This window comes from Notamacropus eugenii, chromosome 1 (genome assembly GCF_028372415.1).
Source record: "Notamacropus eugenii isolate mMacEug1 chromosome 1, mMacEug1.pri_v2, whole genome shotgun sequence".
In the NCBI taxonomy this organism is placed as follows: domain Eukaryota; kingdom Metazoa; phylum Chordata; class Mammalia; order Diprotodontia; family Macropodidae; genus Notamacropus; species Notamacropus eugenii.
This window is the reverse complement of record NC_092872.1, coordinates 605,707,055-605,725,979: the sequence shown is the minus strand read 5'-3', so window position 1 is coordinate 605,725,979 and position 18,925 is coordinate 605,707,055.

The following is an 18,925-nucleotide window of genomic DNA, read 5'->3' as shown; positions in this document are numbered from 1 at the left end:
AGAGTTAGAAAAGATGCTTGGGACTGGACCTGTGATTTCATCGGTTTAGGGAACTCCTACCAATGTAGGCTGCCCATCTTCGCGGCAATGTACAGTCTTAGAGTTGCCTGGGGGCATTGAGGTGTGACTTAACCACTTCCAGATGGTGAAAGACCTTTGGAAACGTCTATTTCTACTCCTTCACTTTACACCTGATAAACTCAAGGTCCAGGGTAGTGAAATGATTTATCTAAGGTCATGAAGCTACTAAGATGGGGGTAATTTCTCAGGTCCCTTCCAGGACTAAATTCTACAAGCGTGTAAGAAACAGATAGGTTTTCGAACTCAATCTAACTCTTTTGACTTAGATCCATGATCTTTCCATTAGCCTTCCGTACACGTCTCCCCCATCCTCTGGCCCCTAGTAGTATCTTCCCCCCCCCCGCCCCCCCCCCCCCCACTTTCCCGTAGGCTCCTGTAGTACCGAAATTAAACAGTTCTTTCCTTTCCGAAAGCCACACCTGCAGCAATAGGGCGAGTTTGTCGCCTAGGTATTTTTCCTTCCTCAGCCTCAACGCCCATCCTATATAGTCAAGAGAATGAATATCCTGGGTTTTCTTGGTCACTTTTCTACGTCGCGGCCACTTAAATTTCAAGGCTTCGCATTTTAAAAAGCCCTCTTACTCGGTAGAATGTTGACTGTTCAGTTTTCAGGTGTCTGCTTTTACATTCAAGCCTTCTTTATCCTCCTGCCCGGCCCCTCAGTGAGTTACAAAACCAGGCTAAGAAACTGAATTAAACCTCAACTGTATTGCTTTACCTCCTCTCCTCCAAAAAACAAAAAGAAAAAAAAAACAATTGTTGGGGGGGCGGAGGACACCATTTGAAAGTCACTGGGTTGTCTATGTCTACCTGGAATTTTGGAAAAGAAGTCTTTTAAGTTACTATGGAATAGAGTGGAGACAGGACACATAGTGAGGAAGATCTGAGTTTGAATGTTGCCTCAACTTTGCGTCTTCGAGCAAATCACTGGATTCCTTTCAGTTTTCCTTAGCCGTAAAATGGGGAGAAGGGATAAGAAAAGCTGAACCTTACAGGACTGTAGTATAACCCAATCAAGGTGTAATATGAAAAGACTGTAAAAAACAAAAGATAGCAACAAAATGCATGATCAAAGGGGTGCTTTTTTGAAAGTGAAGTTGTGATTACTAAGAGCCGGAAGGGTTCATCTTTTTTTCATTAAACAATTATTTAGTGTTTTATTTATTTCCCAGTTACATGTAAAAAAAAATTTTAACATTCATTTTTAAAACTTTGAATTCCAAATTCCCTCCCTTTCTTTCTTTCCCCCTTCCCTCACTGAGAAGGCAAGTAATTTGATATAGGTTATAAATGTGTAGTCGTGTAAAATATTTCCATATTATGTTCGTCCTTCGTTGCCAAAGAAGACCATGTTAAGTCAAAAAAGTATGCTTCAATCTGTATTCAGGCACCATCAGTTCCTTTTCTGGGGATGGATAGCATTATTATCATAAGTCCTTCAGAGTTGTCTTGGATCATTGTATTTCTGAGAAGAGCTAAGTCATTCACAGCTGATCATCTTATACCATTGCTGTTGCTTTGTACACAGGACATTTCATTTTGCATCAGCTCATGTAAGTCTTTCTAACTTTTTCTAAGAGCATCCTTCTCATCATTTCTTATAGCACAATAGTATTCCATCATAGTCACATACCACAATTTATTCAGATATTCCCCGGTTGAAGGGCATCCCTCAGTTTTCAATTCTTTGCATTCAGAGAAGAGCTGCTATAAATACTTTTGACTATATAGATCCTTTTCCTTTGTGTTTTTTAATCTCTTTTGGGATACAGACCTAATAGTGGTACTGCTAGATCAAAGGGTAGGTTTTATAGCCCTTTGGGCATAGTTTTCAACATTTGTCAATTTTCTTTTTTGGTCCTCTTAATAAACCTAATAGGTATGAGGTAGTACCTCAGAATTGTTTTAATTTGCATTTCTTGAATCAGTGGTGAGAGTATTTTTTTATATGCCTATAGGTAGCTTTGATTACTTCATCTGAAAACTGTTCATATCTTTTGATCATTTATCAGTTGGGGAATGACTCATTTTTACAAATTTGACTCAGTTCTCTATATGTTTGAGAAATGAAGTCTTTATCAGAGAAACTTGCTTCATATTTTTTTTCACAAATACAATTGCTAACTATGTTTCCCTCCATCCTATTCTCCCTTGCCACCTGGTTTATTCTGTTCTCTCTCTCTCCTTTCACCCTGTCCCTCCTCAAAAATGTTTTGCTTCTGACTACCCCTCTATCAACCTGCCCTCCCTTCTATCAGCCTCCCCTTCCCTTATTCCCTTCCCCTCCTACTTTCCTGTAGAGTAAGATGGATTTCTATACCCAATTGAGGGTGCATGTTATTTCCTCTTTGAGTCAATTTTGATAAGAGTAAGGTTCACTCACTCCCCCTTACCTCTCCCTTATTTCCCTCCACTTTAAAAGCTTTTTCTTGCCTCTTGTATGTAAGATTATTTACCCCATTCTACCTCTCCCCTTCCCTTTCTCCCAGGACTTTCCTCTCTCAGTCCCTAATTTTATTTTGTTTACATATCCATTCATATTCAACTCATACCTGTGCCCTCTGTCTATGTATACTCCTTCTAACTGCCCTAATAATGAGAAAGTTCTCAGAAGGTACAAGTATCATCTTCCCATGTAGGAATGTAAACAGTTTAACTTTATTAAGTTCCTTATGATTTCCTCTTCCTATTTACCTTTTTATGTTTCTCTTGAGTCTTGTATTTGAAAATCAAATATTCTATTAAGCTCTGGTCTTTTCATCAAGAATATTGAAAATCCTTTATGTCATTGAATATCTAATTTTTTCCCTTGAAGGATTATACTCAAGTTTGCTGGGTTGGTGATTCTTGGTTGTAATCCTAGCTTTTTTGCCCTCTGGAATATTATATTCCAAGTCCTCCAATTCTTTGATGTAGAAGCTGCTAAATCTTGAGTTATCCTGACTGTGGCTGCACAATACTCAAATTGTTTCTTTCTGGCTCCTTGCAATATTTTCTCCTTGGGATCTCTTTCAGAAGGTGAATTCTTTCCATTCCTATTTTCCCCTGTGGTCCTAGAATATCAGGTCAGTTTTCCTTGATAATTCCTTGAAGATGATGTCTAGGCTCTTTTTTTGATCAAGGCTTTCAGGTAGTTCAATAATTTTTAAGCTATCTCCTCTGGATCTATTTTCTAGGTCAGTTGTTTTTCCAATGAGGTATTTCACATTGTCTTCTTATTTTTTTATTCTTTTGGTTTTGTTTTATTTTTTCTTGATTTTTCATAAAGTCATTAGCTTCCATTTGCTCCATTCTAATTTTTACAGAATTATTTTCTTCAGTGAGCTTTTGGACCTCCTTTTCTCCATTTGACCAATTCTACTTTTTAAGAAGTTTTTTCTTCAGTGAATTTTTGTGCGTCTTTTTCCATTTGGTCAATTCTGCTTTCTAAGACATTCTTCTCCTCACTGACTTTTTATAACTCTTTTACCATTTGGGCTAGTGTGTTTTTTAAGGTATTGCTTCCTTCAACATTTTTTTATGTGTATCTCCTTTACTAAGCTATTGACTCATTTTTCATGTTTTCTGGCCTCACTTTCATTTCTCTTTCCAATTTTTCCTCTACCTATCTTACTTGATTTTCAAAATTTTTTTTGAGCTCTTCCATGGCCAGAGACCAATTCATATTTTTCTTGGAGATTTTGGATGAAGGAGCTTTGAATTTGACCCTGATTTTAACATAGCAGAATTTAAGATAGCAAAATTTTAAGTAGGAGAGGAGCAGAATACAAGAAGAAGAGTCAGTTTAGGTTTATAGGTGTGAGAGAGTAGGTGTCAATGGTAGTAACCAGCAAAGTAGGGAAAGTAGACAGGTTGGAACTTGAGAGTGGACTTAAATGATACCAGTGTTGATCTTTAGGACATATTTCCATTAGTCTGTGGATAGAAATCAGGAGTTCTAGCTCTCACTTCTGGGCTTTATCTGTTAGAACAGTGTTTTCCACCCTCAACTGTATTATGGGTACACTTATGGGTAAAATAACCAAATCACACAAGGTTAAAGTTTCAGTCTTCTGTTTCTTCCCTGAGGAAGGCAGGAGCTCAAAGCAGAGAGAAGAGGACCATAGGGGAGGGACAGAAGTCAGGGAGAGGAGTCAGTTTAAGTTTATAGATGTGAAGGAGTAGGTGTCAATGGTATTAACCAGTACGGATCTGCCAAGGCACAGCAGTTGGACAGTACTTACTCTCTTAGCTCTTGCATCCTAGAGAGACAAGGATCTTGTTCTTTTATTGATGTAGACTCCAGCTTATAGAATTAAGGTTGTAGGAAGAGATGACTATAGTCTTGAACAAGTCTGTGCATTATCATCATCACCATCAACTTCCTCCTGTTTTTTATCATTGGCCTAATCATTAGACATCTTCTTCTTCCACTAATACCTCTTGGGTCTCACTGAAGAACTATTGTCAGAAGTTCAGCCCACATAAGAGAAAGTCTCTGACTTCTAGAAGCTAGCAACCAAAAGAAAATGATAAGAGAAAGTCTCTGACTTCTAGAAGCTAGCAACCAAAAGAAAATGACAATCAGAAAATGACAATTCTGAGTTTCCTAGAGTGGGAAAGGAAGTAGAAACTTTGTTTTTTCTATTTCCTTTTTATAAATTTTTTTCATATGAACTTCTTGAAAGTTTCATTAACTAAATCTTTCTAAACTTTTATTGTGTTTAATAGATAATACTTATTTTTTGGGTTTTGTTGTTGTTTTTTGGAGGCAATTGAGGTTAAATGATTTGCCCAGGGCCACATAGCTAGTAAGTGTCTGCAGCACAATTTGAACTTGGTCCTCCTGACTTCAAGCATGTTGTTCTATCCACTGCACTATCTAGCTGCCCCCTAATACTTCTTTAATGTGCTAGGTAGGTGGTGAAATAAGGGAATAGATAAGAGGTCTCTGTCTTAGTCATTGCTGGCAAAATTCTTGCTGATCCTTCACCTGGAAGATGGTCATATACCTGAGAGCCAGTGTGGCTGAGGAACAGTCAATATGGTGTTTGCTGCTCAACAACTTCAGCAGAAATGCCAAGAGCAGAGCAGAGGTCTCTACACAACATTTGTAGATCTGACCAAGTCCTTTGACACTGTTAGTCATGAGGCCTTATGGAAAATTATGTTAAAATTTGGTTGCCCAAAGAAGTTCATCAATATTGTACTTCGATTTCATGATGGTATGTTTTCCTGGGTTCTAGATGGTGGACAACGTTCCCGTGCCTTCCCAGTCACCAATGGACTGAAACAGGGTTGTGTGCTTGCTCCCATGCTTTTTAGCATGATGTTTTCAGTCACGTTGTCTAATGCTTTCAGTGAGGATGTACATGGCACCTAAGTCAACTACTGTGCTGATGGTAAGTTCTTCAATTTGTAAAGGCTACAAGCCAAGACCAAAGTGGAGGGAGTGTTGGTACATGATTTTCTGTTTGCAGATGATTGTGCACTCAATGCAGCCTCTGAAGCTGAGATGCAACAAAGTATGTATCAGTTTTCTGCTGCCTGTGCTAATTTTGGCCTAATAATTAACACCAAGAAAACACAGGTGCTCCATCAGCCACCACCACACCATCCATATGTGGAACTATTGGTTACATCAAATGGAGAAGTTTTGAATAATGTGAATAAGTTCACTTACCTTGGCAGTGTACTTTCCAGGGATGTACACATTGACAATGAAGTTGATGCACACATTGCCACAGCTAGCTCAGTGTTTGGGAGGCTCTGAAGAAAAGTTTGGGAGAGAAGAGGTATTAGACTGACTACCAAACTGAAGGTCTACAGAGCCGTTGTGCTGACCTCATTGTTATATGCTTGTGAAACATAGACAGTTCACCAGTGTCATGCCAGGAAGCTGAAATGCTTTCATTTGAACTGTCTTAGGAAGATTCTGAGGATCACCTGTTGGGATAAGGTACCAGACACTGAAGTCCTTGCTTGAGCTGAACTGCCAAGTATTCAAACTATGCTTCAGAGAGCACACCTCCAATGGGCTAGCCATGTTGTTCAAATGCAAAATGTATGCTTGCCAAAAAGACTATTTTATGGAGAACTTGAATGGGTCAGGAGATCACATGGTGGTCAGAAGAAGTGATACAAGGACACTCTCAAGAACTTTGGGTTTGACTGTGCAATGTGGGAGACACTGGCACAGGACTGCTCAACATGGCATGCCCACATCAGAAAAGGTACTGTGCTCTTTGAGCAAAGCAGGATTGAGACAGCACAAAGTAAACAGAGGATGCACAGAATTTGAGATATCCACCCCAAATTTCACTCAGACTACTTGTGCCCAACCTGTGGTAAAGCATTCCGAGCTTGTATTGGTCTGATCAGCCACAATTGATTACACTGAAATTTCACATTATAACGTGATGTCATTTTGGTCCTCTTTGAAGATGAAGGACAACAACTATTAACCAACCATTACATATTGAAATTAAGCTCATTGGCTCATATTTTACACCCTTTTCATGTTGCAGTAGTAAAAGTGCTGGATTTGGAGTTGGAAGACCTTGCTTCAAATCCCAGCTCTGCTACTTACTACTTGCTTGACTTTGGGTAAAGCTTTCTCTCTGTAATTCAGTTTTTTCATTTATACAATGAGGGGGCTGGCCTAGATGGTCTCCATGTCTCCCGTTCAGCACTAAATCTATCATCCTATTCCCCTTTTTGAAAGTAAGAGCAATATTTACCCTCTGACAGTTCTGTATGTCTCTTGTTTTCTGTGACCAATTAAAAATCTCTAACAGTGGCCCATAATCACATCTTTTGTTGTTGTTGTTAAGTTGTGTCTGACTCTTTGTGACCCCATTTGGGGTTTTCTTAGCAGACATACTAGAGTGGTTTGCCATTTCTTCTCCAGCTCATTTTAAAGAGGAGGAAACTGAGGCAAATGGAATTAAATGACTTGTCCAGGGTCTCACAGCTAGGAAGTGGCTGAGGCCAGATTTCAAGAAGAGACATCTTCCTGACACTATCTACTGTGCCATGTAGCTTCCTGTAATCACATCTACCAATTCCTTTAGATGACAGGATATAGTTTGTTTTGGCCTTAGTGACTCAAACTTGTTGAGGGCAGATACATTCTCTCTTACTGCAGTATCTCCCTCCTTACCCTGAGCAGCAACTGCTTGGTCCCCATTTTTGTTGTCACTTCAAGTTCAAGGATCATTCTTCTTGGAAGAGAAAACAAAAGCAAAATCAGACTTGGATCAATCCGTTTTCTCACCATCGTCTATTATCATTGGACATTTGATCTAAGCAGTGGACCTGTTTCCTTCTTTGTACTTTATTGCAGGTCACTAAATATAGGTACTCTTCCTTCCTTCCCACCAAAGCCCAATCCTTTTTTTGATCCTTTTTTCCCTTACCAACTTCCTTGTGTTTTGAGTTCTAGCATCCCTGGGACTATTTTAATAGGATGTATTTATTTTCCATTCCCTGCCCTAGTTCCTGTCTTCTATAGATAAGATCATTGGGTAGCTAGGTGGTACCATAGTGAATAGAGTGCCAGGCCTGGAGTCAGGGAGACTCATCTTCCTGAGTTCAAATGCGGCCTCAGACACTTGCTAGCTGTGTGACCCTGGGCAAGTCATTTAACCATTTGCCTCAGTTTCCTCATCTGTAAAATGGACTGGAGAAGAAATGGCAAGCCACTCCAGCATCCTTGTCAAGAAAGCCCCAAATGGGGTCACAGAGGGTTGGACATGACTGAACAATAACAAATACATTGGATCATGAATTTAGAGAGGAAAGGAAGCTTTGACAAATCTTTTAAAGATATAAGTTGGTTGATGAGTTCCTTGTGTATTTATATCTTTCTTTTTAGATATCTTCCTCTATTCCTCATCACTGAAATTCTTTCTTTTTGCAGATGTAGAATACCATTCTTGAGAGTCCCTTTTGAGTTAATTTACCTTTCAGAGTTTTAGGCCATGGCATTCCAACTTAACGTTTTTCTTAACTCTTTGTATCCTGCTATCTTAAAATCAGAGGGTATATCAAACTATGCCTGGATTTCCTTTTTATCTCTTATTATGAATTCTAAGATAGTTTGCTGACTTCATCCCAAAGTTCCTATTGTTTTTACTATAGCAACCAGTTCTTCTAATCAGTAATCTTAAGACCCTAGCAACAGGTGTCTTGAATGTAGTAGGCAGTTAATAAATTCTTGTTAGTGACAAATGTGATCACTGTAATGTGATCTGTGTGTTCATCCTTCGTTGCCAAAGAAGACCATGACATCAGAGAAATGATGACATGACTTGCACTTGACTTTGTTTTGTGTGAGGGAGGGCTATGCAGGTCACAAGCCTCACTTCTCCTCCAGAGCCATCTGAGTCCAGTGACCAGATATTCATCAGGATGACTGGAGATGACCCAGCATGAGGCAATTGAGGTTAAGTGACTGGCCCAAGGTCACACAGTTAGTGAGTGTCAAGTGTCTGAGGTGAGATTTGAACTCAGGTTCTCCTGAGTTCTACACTGGTGCTCTATCCACTGTACCACCTAGCTGCCCAATGTGGTCAATGTAGATTTAGAGGGAAGTCTTGGATGGAGGGCCCCAGGTATCTTTCCATAGCTCCTCTGATGTTCAAAATTTTAATTAGAGGGAGTGCATTTCAGGCATGGAGTTCCAGCCAAGGCAAAGGGATGAAGATAGGAGATGGTATAGTATGACAGCCAGTTTGGCTCAGCTATAGTTTGTGGAACAGGATAACGGGTAAGAAGGCTTAGGAAAGCAGGTTGGGAATAAGCTGGTTGTAAAGTGATTTAAATGCCAAACAAATTTGGTTATTTTTACTCCTAGCAGTAATAAAGGGGCAGCTAGGGGAGTATAGAGGAGTCTGGTGTTCTGTGATCTATGAGGTCCCAAAGACTTGAACACAACTGAACACTAACAATAAAAAGAGGCAATAAATTAGAGTTTATTGAGCAGAGGAGCAATATGGTCAAACCCATGCTTTGGGAAAATCGCTTTGGCAGATGGATTGGAGTGGGCCAAGATTTGAAGAAGGGAGACCGTTTTGGAGGCTGGCCAGGTAAGAGGGCCAGAACTCAGAACACAGGCAGCTATGTGGGTGGAGAAAAGTGGATAGGTCCCAGAGATGGTGAGGAAGTAGAAACCACAATAACTGTCATGAATTGAGATCTGGGTGAGTGAGAGCTAGGCTTTGAGGAACCTGGGTGACTGGAAGGATGGTGTTAATTTTGACAGAAATAAGGAAGTTCAAAAAGGGGGTGGATGGGTGGGGGAAATGATGAGTTCTGTATTAGGCATGTTGGGTTTGAGATGCCTGTTGGATGTTCATTTTAAAATGTCTAATAGTCAATTGGTAATATAGTACTGGAATGCAGTCCAGACAAGGACTGGGTATCAATAGATAGGTAGATAGATAGATAGATAGATAGATAGATAGATAGATAGATAGATAGATAGATAGAGAGTTCTGCTAGTCATATGCATAGAGATGACAAATTCACGTGAGGTGATAAGATCACTAATAATAACTAATACTTATAAAACACTTTTGAGTTTACAAAATGCTTTGGAAATTATCTTACCTTCTCAAAAAGAACTTTGTGAGGTAGATGCTCTAAGTAGCCCCATTTTACAGCTAAAGAAAATGAACATGAAGAAGATTAAGTAGATTGCCCAGTCACATAGCTAGTAAGTGTTTGAAGTAGGATTTGAACTTGGGGTCTCCTGACTCTGTGTACAAGGTTCTTTCCACGCTGCCCGATGTGAGGGAATGTAGAGAAAGAAGAGACCAGGATCCAAGGAAAGCCTCAAGACACACTAATAGCTCAGGAGCATGAGAAGAATGAAGGTCTCTGTTGGTGGGCTAACTAGTCAGTCCCATCTTGTGTGATGGGAAAGGGTAATAGATTAAAGGGAACTAAAAGAAAAAAGACATGACTCATTCTCGAAAGGTTTTCCTGCTACTGCTTCTCCCCAGTCGATGATGAACCTGCCCTCTTCCTTTGAAAGGAGAGGATAATATGGGCCCAGATACCTGCTTTGAGGACTCATGCTACCTGCCTGAGAAAGATAAGTAACCCTATGTGTGTAGATATTTTTTTCCCCCAAAGGAGAAAATAAATACCTCCCTAGTTACACATCAAATCCAGTGTGAAGAGCTTAAAAGCAGAATAGGGCAGGGCAGGGCTGGGCAAACCAGGCCGAGGAATGTGGTATTGACAGGTTTCTTCCTCTCCTTCACTGGCCCGCAGCTGCAATGGAGCGTCCATCTGGAGTCACATTTTCATTCAGAGTTTCATTTGCAACACCTTTCTGAAAGCCTGTCCTATATGATATATCCCTGGGTTGATTAAGATAATCCTCCAATAAACCAGAGATAGTATCTGACTAATTCCTCAGCCTGGGGAGTAGAGCAGATTCAAATGGGGGTGACCTTTCAGCATCACTGGCTATGTGTCACTCCTCATTCCTATGAGTCACTTAGCCCTGTGTAAGAGTTCACCTCAAGGAAACTGGTCCCCCAAGAGTTATCAAGGGCTTCAAGCTTCAGAAGAGAAGCAGGTCTCTGCCTCAGGAATATGAGAGGGGGAAAAGTCTAAAGAATGAGAGATGGTGGAGGGAGAGAAGGAGAGAGTGAATAAATGAGGAGAGAGAGTGAGTGAAAGGAAGAGAGAGAAAGAATGGAAAGGAGAGAGGGAAAGAATTTGAGAAAGAGAGAATGAGGAGAGAGAACTGAAGGGAGAGATAGGAGGAGAAGAAAGGAAGGAAAGAGAGGAGTGTGGAGAAGAAGGCAAGGGGAGGGAGAAGAAAGAAAGGGACACAAAGGACCTTTATAGCTAATTCTGCATTCGCAGTTGATGAGTGAGTCTTGAGTTGTGTAAGTATGTGCAAAGAATGAGTTCTAGGGACCCCAAAGTTAGACACATATTGCCTGGGCCGGTGTCCAGAAAGGATGAACAGCCCTAGATCTTAGTGACAGACATAGCTAAGAATCACAGAATTTCAGAATTGGAAGGGACCTCAGTGACCAGCAAGTCCAAAACCCACATGGAAAATAATTCACTTTACAGTATAACCAATGAAGAATCATTCAACAATTTGTTTGAAGACTTCCAACAAAGGGAAAACCCACAACGTGCAAAGGCAGTCCATTTCCCTTTTGGATAGCTCTCATTTTTCAGAAGTCTTTCCTTACCTTAAGCCTAAATTTGCTTTGCTGTGTCTATCCACTGCTTGCAGTACTGCTGTCTGTGTCCAAGCAGAAAGATGAATCCTTCTTTCCCATGACGATCCTTATCTAAATTTATAATCCTACGATTCCTGTTACATTTCATCTTATTAGATTTCGCCCGTCATTCTAGTCTGCCAAAATCCTTTGGGATTCTTGTTCTGCTGCTCATTATATTAGATTTTCTTCCCAAGGTTGTGTCATCTTCATATTGGATAACCACGCCATCGATAAAACATTGAATAGCAGAGCTAAGCACAGATCCCTGAAGTCGTCCTTTGGAGACCTTTAAAGTGACCTTGGACCATTCATGATTACTCTTTCTTAGCCCTCTGTATGCTCTAGCTGACTCATAGTTAGGAATTCTGGAGCCTGGAACAGATTCAATTAGGAAGAGGGAAACACAAAAGACAGTTTGCTATAGTTGGGTACAGTTGTGCTAGGCAACCTTCAAGAGGAGATAGAGGTCTGGGAGGTGGCAGGCAGAGAGGGGCAAGAACCTCAAGGTAGAAGGCAGGCCAAGGAGAGGTGTATCAGCCTTGTGGCATTTCAGAAGATGAGAGGGCTTGAGATGTTTGTTCTCTGGCTTAAAGCCAGTCCTGGTTAGCACCTTGGCCTCCTCCTGGCAATGAAAGGAGCTCTGGAGATAACCAAAAAACCAGAGTTGAAATGTGAATATAATTAATAGCAAATAGTACTATGTTTGTGAGTATTTAGGAATGAGCGCAAGTTTGCACTGATAGGTAAGTGACTAGTTAATTCCACTCCTGGGAATTTATTCTTTATAGCCTAGTTCTTTTGCCTCTACTTTTAATCATAGAGATAGAGACATATGCCACACCTTTTCCCTACCTGCTTCTCCTTGTGGGAAGGAGTGAGACCCAGGCCAGATTCTTTGGAGAAAAAGAGCTACCACACCTCCACTAGCACTGTGCCCCATTGTGACTTATTAGGTGGCATTAGGAGGGCACAATGAAGGTGAAGGCTGTCACAGTAATAGTTCGGGCCCTGAGGCCTTCCCATATCCCAAGTGAGTTCTTCTTAGACACTGTTCCCTTCTAACATTGGCCCAGAGATCTCTCCCTTGGTCCTATTCCTGCTGCCCTGCCCTTCCCTATCTCAATCCACCCTTCCCCAAAGTGCTGGAATTCCTAGATGTGGTGCTAGACCTTACTCTTCTGCTTGAGATTCTTTAGTGGCCTTCAATGGTCTGTCATGTAAAGTTCAGCCTCCATCTGCTGGATGGAAACTTCAAAACTTCCTACAAACTCTAGCCTTATTGCCACTAAGTGTAATGCATCAAGCTCTGCCCCCAAACATGTACTATGCTTTTATAACTTCATGCCTTTGTTCATCTTCTTCCTTTTTCTTGGAATACTCTCCTTCTCCTTCACCTGAAAAGTTCCTATCTTTTTAAGTCCAAATCAAATGCTACCTGCTACAAGATGCCTTCCTTACTTCCTTATTCACTTATTTCCACCCTCCTGCTAAGACTAGCATTTTGCTTAGAAACTCCAGGCACATTGTCTACAGCCATTACTCATTTACCCTGATAGACTCACATCATAGCAGTCGGGACTTTAGGATCAGTCCAGATGGGAAGTACCCAAGAACCGCCCACTGGTCTTTGCCATCTCTGACCTTCCACTATCTCTTCTGGATCCCCATGCTTTGCCATCTGATCTGCCATGGCATCCTAAGGGCTCTAGGGCTTTGTCATTTACCTAGCTGTAGCATGTACTGGGCAGCTGAACCCTTCTCTAATTTAGGATGTCTGCTCCTTGAAGGCAGAGATCCTCCTGCTTATCTCTCTGTATCCTCAGAGCTTAGCCGAGTGTTTGGAGTATAGCAAGTTCTTTAATGTTTTCCTATTCCATTCCCAACTGGCTAATATACTTATTATAATAATACATGCATATGATAGTATATAAGTATATAAATAAGATATACTTAAATATAGTGTACTTAATCACATACTTAAATATAATATAATAATACTTAATATTATACAGTAGTATTTCCTGTGTTTTATCACCTTCCTAAATGTAAGGTCTTTCAGGGAAGGTATTGTATTTTATCTGAATTTTCTCTCTCCCCTAGAGTTCAGCACACTGGTGTTTAATAAATGTTTTCTATTTTGGAAATATGTTTTGCATGACTGCACATGTGTAACCTATATCAAATTACTTGCCTTCTCAATGAGTGGGGAGGGGAAGGAAGAGGGGAGAGAACTTGGAATTCAAAATTTTAAAGGACAAATGTTAAGAATTGTTTTTACATGGAACTGGAAAAAATAAAAGATTAAATTTTTAAAAGTCTTAAATTTTGTTTTTTGACAACTTTGGTTGATCCTATTCCAATCGTGTCTTTTGAATCTACCCTTTACACTTCCATTGACATCAGCTTAGTTCAGGAACTCTACATGAACTATGCTATGATAGCATCCCAACTCATTTTTCTACCTCCTATTAACACCATTTTATTTATCTGCCAAGTGTTACCCTCCTGCCATACGTATTATAGTTGTCTTCCACTTGATAGTATCACCTCTCAGTTTTCTTCAACCATCAACAATTCCCCATTGCTTGGAATTAAGTCCAAATTCCTTAGCTTGGCATTCAAAGCCTTCATAATTTGGTTCCAACTCCCCTTCATACACCCTATGCTCTAATCAAATCAAAGGCAACCTGATATCTAGTTGAAAGAGCCCTATTCTAGGACCCAGAAGATCTGATTGAATCATGGCTTTGACACTTACCACCTGTGTGATTTTAGTCAGGTCATGTCACCTCTATGGATCTCAACTTCCCCATCTATAAAATGAATGGGTTGGGTTGGATGATGATGATCCATAGGATCCATGGATCTCCAATGGGTCTCATCAGAATTCTAGTCCTCAAGGGGTCCATGGATAGATTTCAAGGGGATATGTATATTTATATGGGAAAAAATGACATGCTGATTTTCACCAACTACTCACTGAAATTTAGCATTTCCTTCAGTGCTAGATTGTCAACAACAAAGATGATTCTGAGAAGATGTTCGTGGAATTCACCTATAACTGGGTCCATGGGACACAAAAAGTTAAACCATAGATTAGATGATCTCTAGTTCCATCCGTAATCCTCTGAAAGAGTTGTGGAGGGGTGTTCAAACATGAATTGCTTCCCTCTTTTTCCTATGTCTTCAGAGCACTTTTGACACTCATTATTGCATTATAGAGAGCATAAACAATGGGGATTCAGGAGCCTCAGAGTTACCTCTCTCACAGGTATTTGCATTTTAAGATTCTCTTTTGGAACAAAGGATGAAAACACCATTTTAACAAGAAAAAAGTCTTAAAACAAAGGTAGTCTGTTAGAGAAAAGAGAACAGAACAGATAATGACCTCGATTAAGATATGAAAAAAACTCAGATAGAACAAATGGGATCCCAATACTTTGTGAATCCTAGATACTGAAATTCTTGCTGAATTATATTATTTTCGATGGAATAGGGGAAAAAGTTCAGGGCTCCTGAATTCCATTTTGCTTCCTTAGTTTAGGTCTATATTTCTTCTTTGTACAGGATAAACTCCATTAATAAAGGAAGCCCAAAGCTCATACATGTAGGTGGATTATAATGAACTTATTACTAGAAATCATGTTCCTTATTTACATGAGCAGGAGACAAAACAGTTCATTCTCATGTTCTTTACAATGAAATAATGAGTAAGAAAAGTGCTCTGGGGACATAGGAAGCTTACTCTCAGAACAATCCAATATAGTACAATCTGGCAAGAATTTTAGTATCTAAGATGTACAAAGTATAAATGAGGTCATTGACAGTTCTGTTCCCTTTTCTCTTCTAACAAACTGCCTTTGCTTTAAGGCTTTTTTTCTTGTTAAAATTCTATTGATCATTGTTCTTCTGGAAGGGAACCTTAAAATGCAATGCCTCAAGGAGAGGTAACTCTTTGAAGCTCACCATTTACACTTTAGTGTGAATAAGTTTATGAGATCCTTTTTTGAGACTCTAAACTTCCATAGGGAAAGAAGAGCATGAGAATATTGGAGAACTGAGTGAAAGGATAGGGGTGGAAGGAGAAAACTACCCCCTAAAGGGAAGCTGGCAAAGACAAACTTCACCTACTTCTCTGTTGAATAGGGATCGGACCCCATGCCCAGGAAAAGACCCAGTAGGCAAGGAAAAGGCTACTTTGCTTCCATGAAGGGCAACTAAGCCATTATCTGTCCTCTCCACCACTGTGGAAGAAAGGTCCATGAACCACATGATAGTGAAGAATAATAATGGCAAAACCAAGCAAATTCCTTAGCAAATCCACTGTGGCTGTCAAGGGTTGGTTTTGGAAGGAAGAAAACAAATATTTATTAAGAGCCTACTTTGTACCAGGCTGTCTGTGCTAAACACTTTACAGATAATATCTCATTTGGTCCTGCAGCATGTGAGGGTGGTGATAGTATTATCCTTATTTTACAGAGAAGGTAATTGAGACAGACAGAGGTTAAGGGATTTGCTCAAGGTAATACAGCCAGTACATGTCTGAGGTTGGTTTTGAACTCTGGTCTACCTGACTTCAGACCCAGTGCTCTCTTTCTCTACTTTGCCACCTACCTGTCTCCAGAACTTGGGAGACCTAATCTAGCTAGACTCTGCCACTTACTAGCTGGATGGGAGCCCTTGTTTCTTGTTTCTCTAAAGTGGAAATAATGAAACTACCTTTTCTACAGGATTGTGAGGAGGTAGTCAGTTCTGGAAGAGTGGATATAGTATAGGATTTAGGGTCACAGTACATCAGTCAGTCAATAAGCACCCACTATGTGCTAGGCACCATGCTAATTACTGGGGATGCAAGGAAAGACAAAAGGCAGTCCTTGCCCTCAAGGGGCTCACAGTTGAATGGATCTCAGGTCAGAGGACTTGGATATGGATCTTTGTTTTCCCACTTTCTACTTCTATTATCTTCAGTGTGTCATAAGCTCTCTGAACCTCAATTTCCTAATCTATAAAGTGAGAATTTTGAATTAGATAATATATAAGGGCCCTTTTGAGGCAGGTAGGTGGTGCAGCAGATAGAACAATGGGTTTGGAATCAGAAAGACTCATCTTTGTGAGTTCGAATTCAGCCTCAGACACTTAACCAGCTGTGTGACCCTGGGCAAGTCTCAGTTTCCTCATCTGTCAAATGAGCTGGAGAAGGAAACGGCAAACCACACCAGTATCTCTGACAACAAAACCCTAAATGGGGTTACAAAGAATTGGACATGACCGAAATGACACAACCAGCAACCACCACTACCACTATCACCCAACAAAAACAGCTTTTATAACATATTTAAAGCACTAAGAGGCATCACAGTGTAGTAGAGAAAGGACTGCTCCAGGGTCAAGAAGAAGTAGATTCAAGTCAGGTCTCTGACACATATTAGTTGTGTGACTATGGACAAATCACTTCATCTCTTAGTACCCCAGGAAACCAACTCTCTAAGTTACAGGTGAGGTACTGATCTGCATGGGCGGAGGGAGTTTCCACACTGGGAATTCCTCATGACTTCCCTCTCTCTATCACATACACAAAGTAAAGCACTCTATAAATGTGAATTTTTGTTATTATTTTGGCATTTTTCTCAAAGCCTGAATCCCCAATAATTTTTGTAATAAGTCTATTTCAGAGGATACGCTTTGCTACTTAAAGTTGAAGAGAAAAACAACTGTTAAAATACTCCTAGTTGCTGTCAGAGGTGACTGCTTTTGATGGTAGGTGTTCAAAAGGCCAGTCCTGGGGTGGAGCCAAATGTCTATGGGAGGGGTTGTGTGGCTGGTCTAGGCACAAGAAGGATACAAGCTTCATTAACTCCCTGATAAAAATCAAATCAACCTTGAAAACTTTTTTTCTCTTCTGGCATTCATTTGACCTGAAGCCTTGGAAGCTGACATGGTCATAAGCTGGCAAGGTTTCAGCTCAGATTTAAGTAACAAAGCTGGAACCAAGGACATTTCTAACCTTCTGCTGGAACCACAACTCCACCCTTGTTCATTGCACTTGAGTTAATATGGGGGCTTAAGGAAAGGATTAAGGAGTTCTAACCCTCACGAGCAGCTAAAGTGGTCCAGTGGAGGGAGTTCTGGACCAGGAGTCAGGAAGGTCTGAGTTCAAGTCCTACCTCAGATGTTAGTTGTGTGACCCTGGTCAAATTGCTTCTAACTTCTTGGGCTTAATTTCTTCATGTGTGAAATGAGAATAGTGGCATTTACCTTATATACTTATTGTGAGGCTCAAATAAGGGGGTATTTACAAAGTCTTTTGTCATTTTTCAAGAGCTGCATAAATGCCAGATGATGATGATGAGGATGAGGAGGAGGAAGGCAGCAGAAGCTCTCTGGCAGCTGTCAGAGCCACTGTTTCATTGACTCTTGGCTGATGTGACTGTAGGCATCAGAATTCTCTTTCATTAATCCTCATGTCACCCTTCAGATTTCCCAGATACTACTTTGGATTCTCAAACTAGCAAATTAGCTTCTTTACCTTTGTCCTGCTACGTGGCTTTCTGGCAAGTGACCCATGTTGCCTGTCCATGCTCTCTTGCCTTGTCTCCTTGTTTAAAAGACCTAGTGATCTTGACCAGTAATCTTGAGATTCTGTCCCTTTCAGTCAGCATTGCTGACCAGCTAGCCCAGCTGCAACCCAGAGGGAAGAGGGAAGAAACATGTCGTAGTGACAATTCTTTGATGATTTTACAATCAATCGACAAATCACATTGAACACCTGCCATATTTAGAAATCATTGAACTCCCAGAGTAGGTGGTATAGTGGATGGAGTGTTGGGGTAGGAGTCTGGAAGACCTTTGTTCAAAACCAGCCTCAGATATCACTAGCTGTGTCACTCTGGGCAAGTCATTTTAACCTCTCTCAGCCTCAGTTTCCTCATCTGTAAAATGAAGATGATAGTAGCACTTACATGACAGAATTGTTGTGAGGATCAAATGAGACAATGTTTGTAAAGCATTTTGTAAGCCACGAGGTACTGTGTAGGGTGTCCCTAAAGTCTTGGTGCAGTTTTAAACTATTAAGGTTTTTGCGACAAAGGCTTTTAGAACACCCTGTATAAATGCTGGCTATTTTTATTATTGACTATTATGTTCACCAGTATCCTAGGTCATGTAGGGGATATAGAAGTGTAAGAAACAAAACTCACAATCCAGTTGGAGAGACAGGAGCTGGGAATAATACATGTGTGAAACTGTGTACAAGATTTATGTAAGTGCTCTAGGAGCTGAGAGAATGAAGCTGATGAGAGAGGGCCTGGAGTCCAGGAGGCCATTATGCCATGGGAACATTCTCCCCAGCTGCAGGTGATGTGGAAGATTCCATCGGAGCCAAGCTAGTTTCAACAGTGTCCAATCACTGAAACAATCTTGCTGCCTCCGGGAACGCTTAGGGACCATAGCCACCCTTTCTGCTGAACGCTAAGATCCGCAGAATCAATGAACTGTATGGAATATAGAGAGGCCAGAGACGTTCAGTTACAGGTCCTCTGGTCCCGCCCTCCACTCCCTCGTTATACAAAAGCTGCTGGGGTCTAGAGAGGTAACATTACTGACCTCAC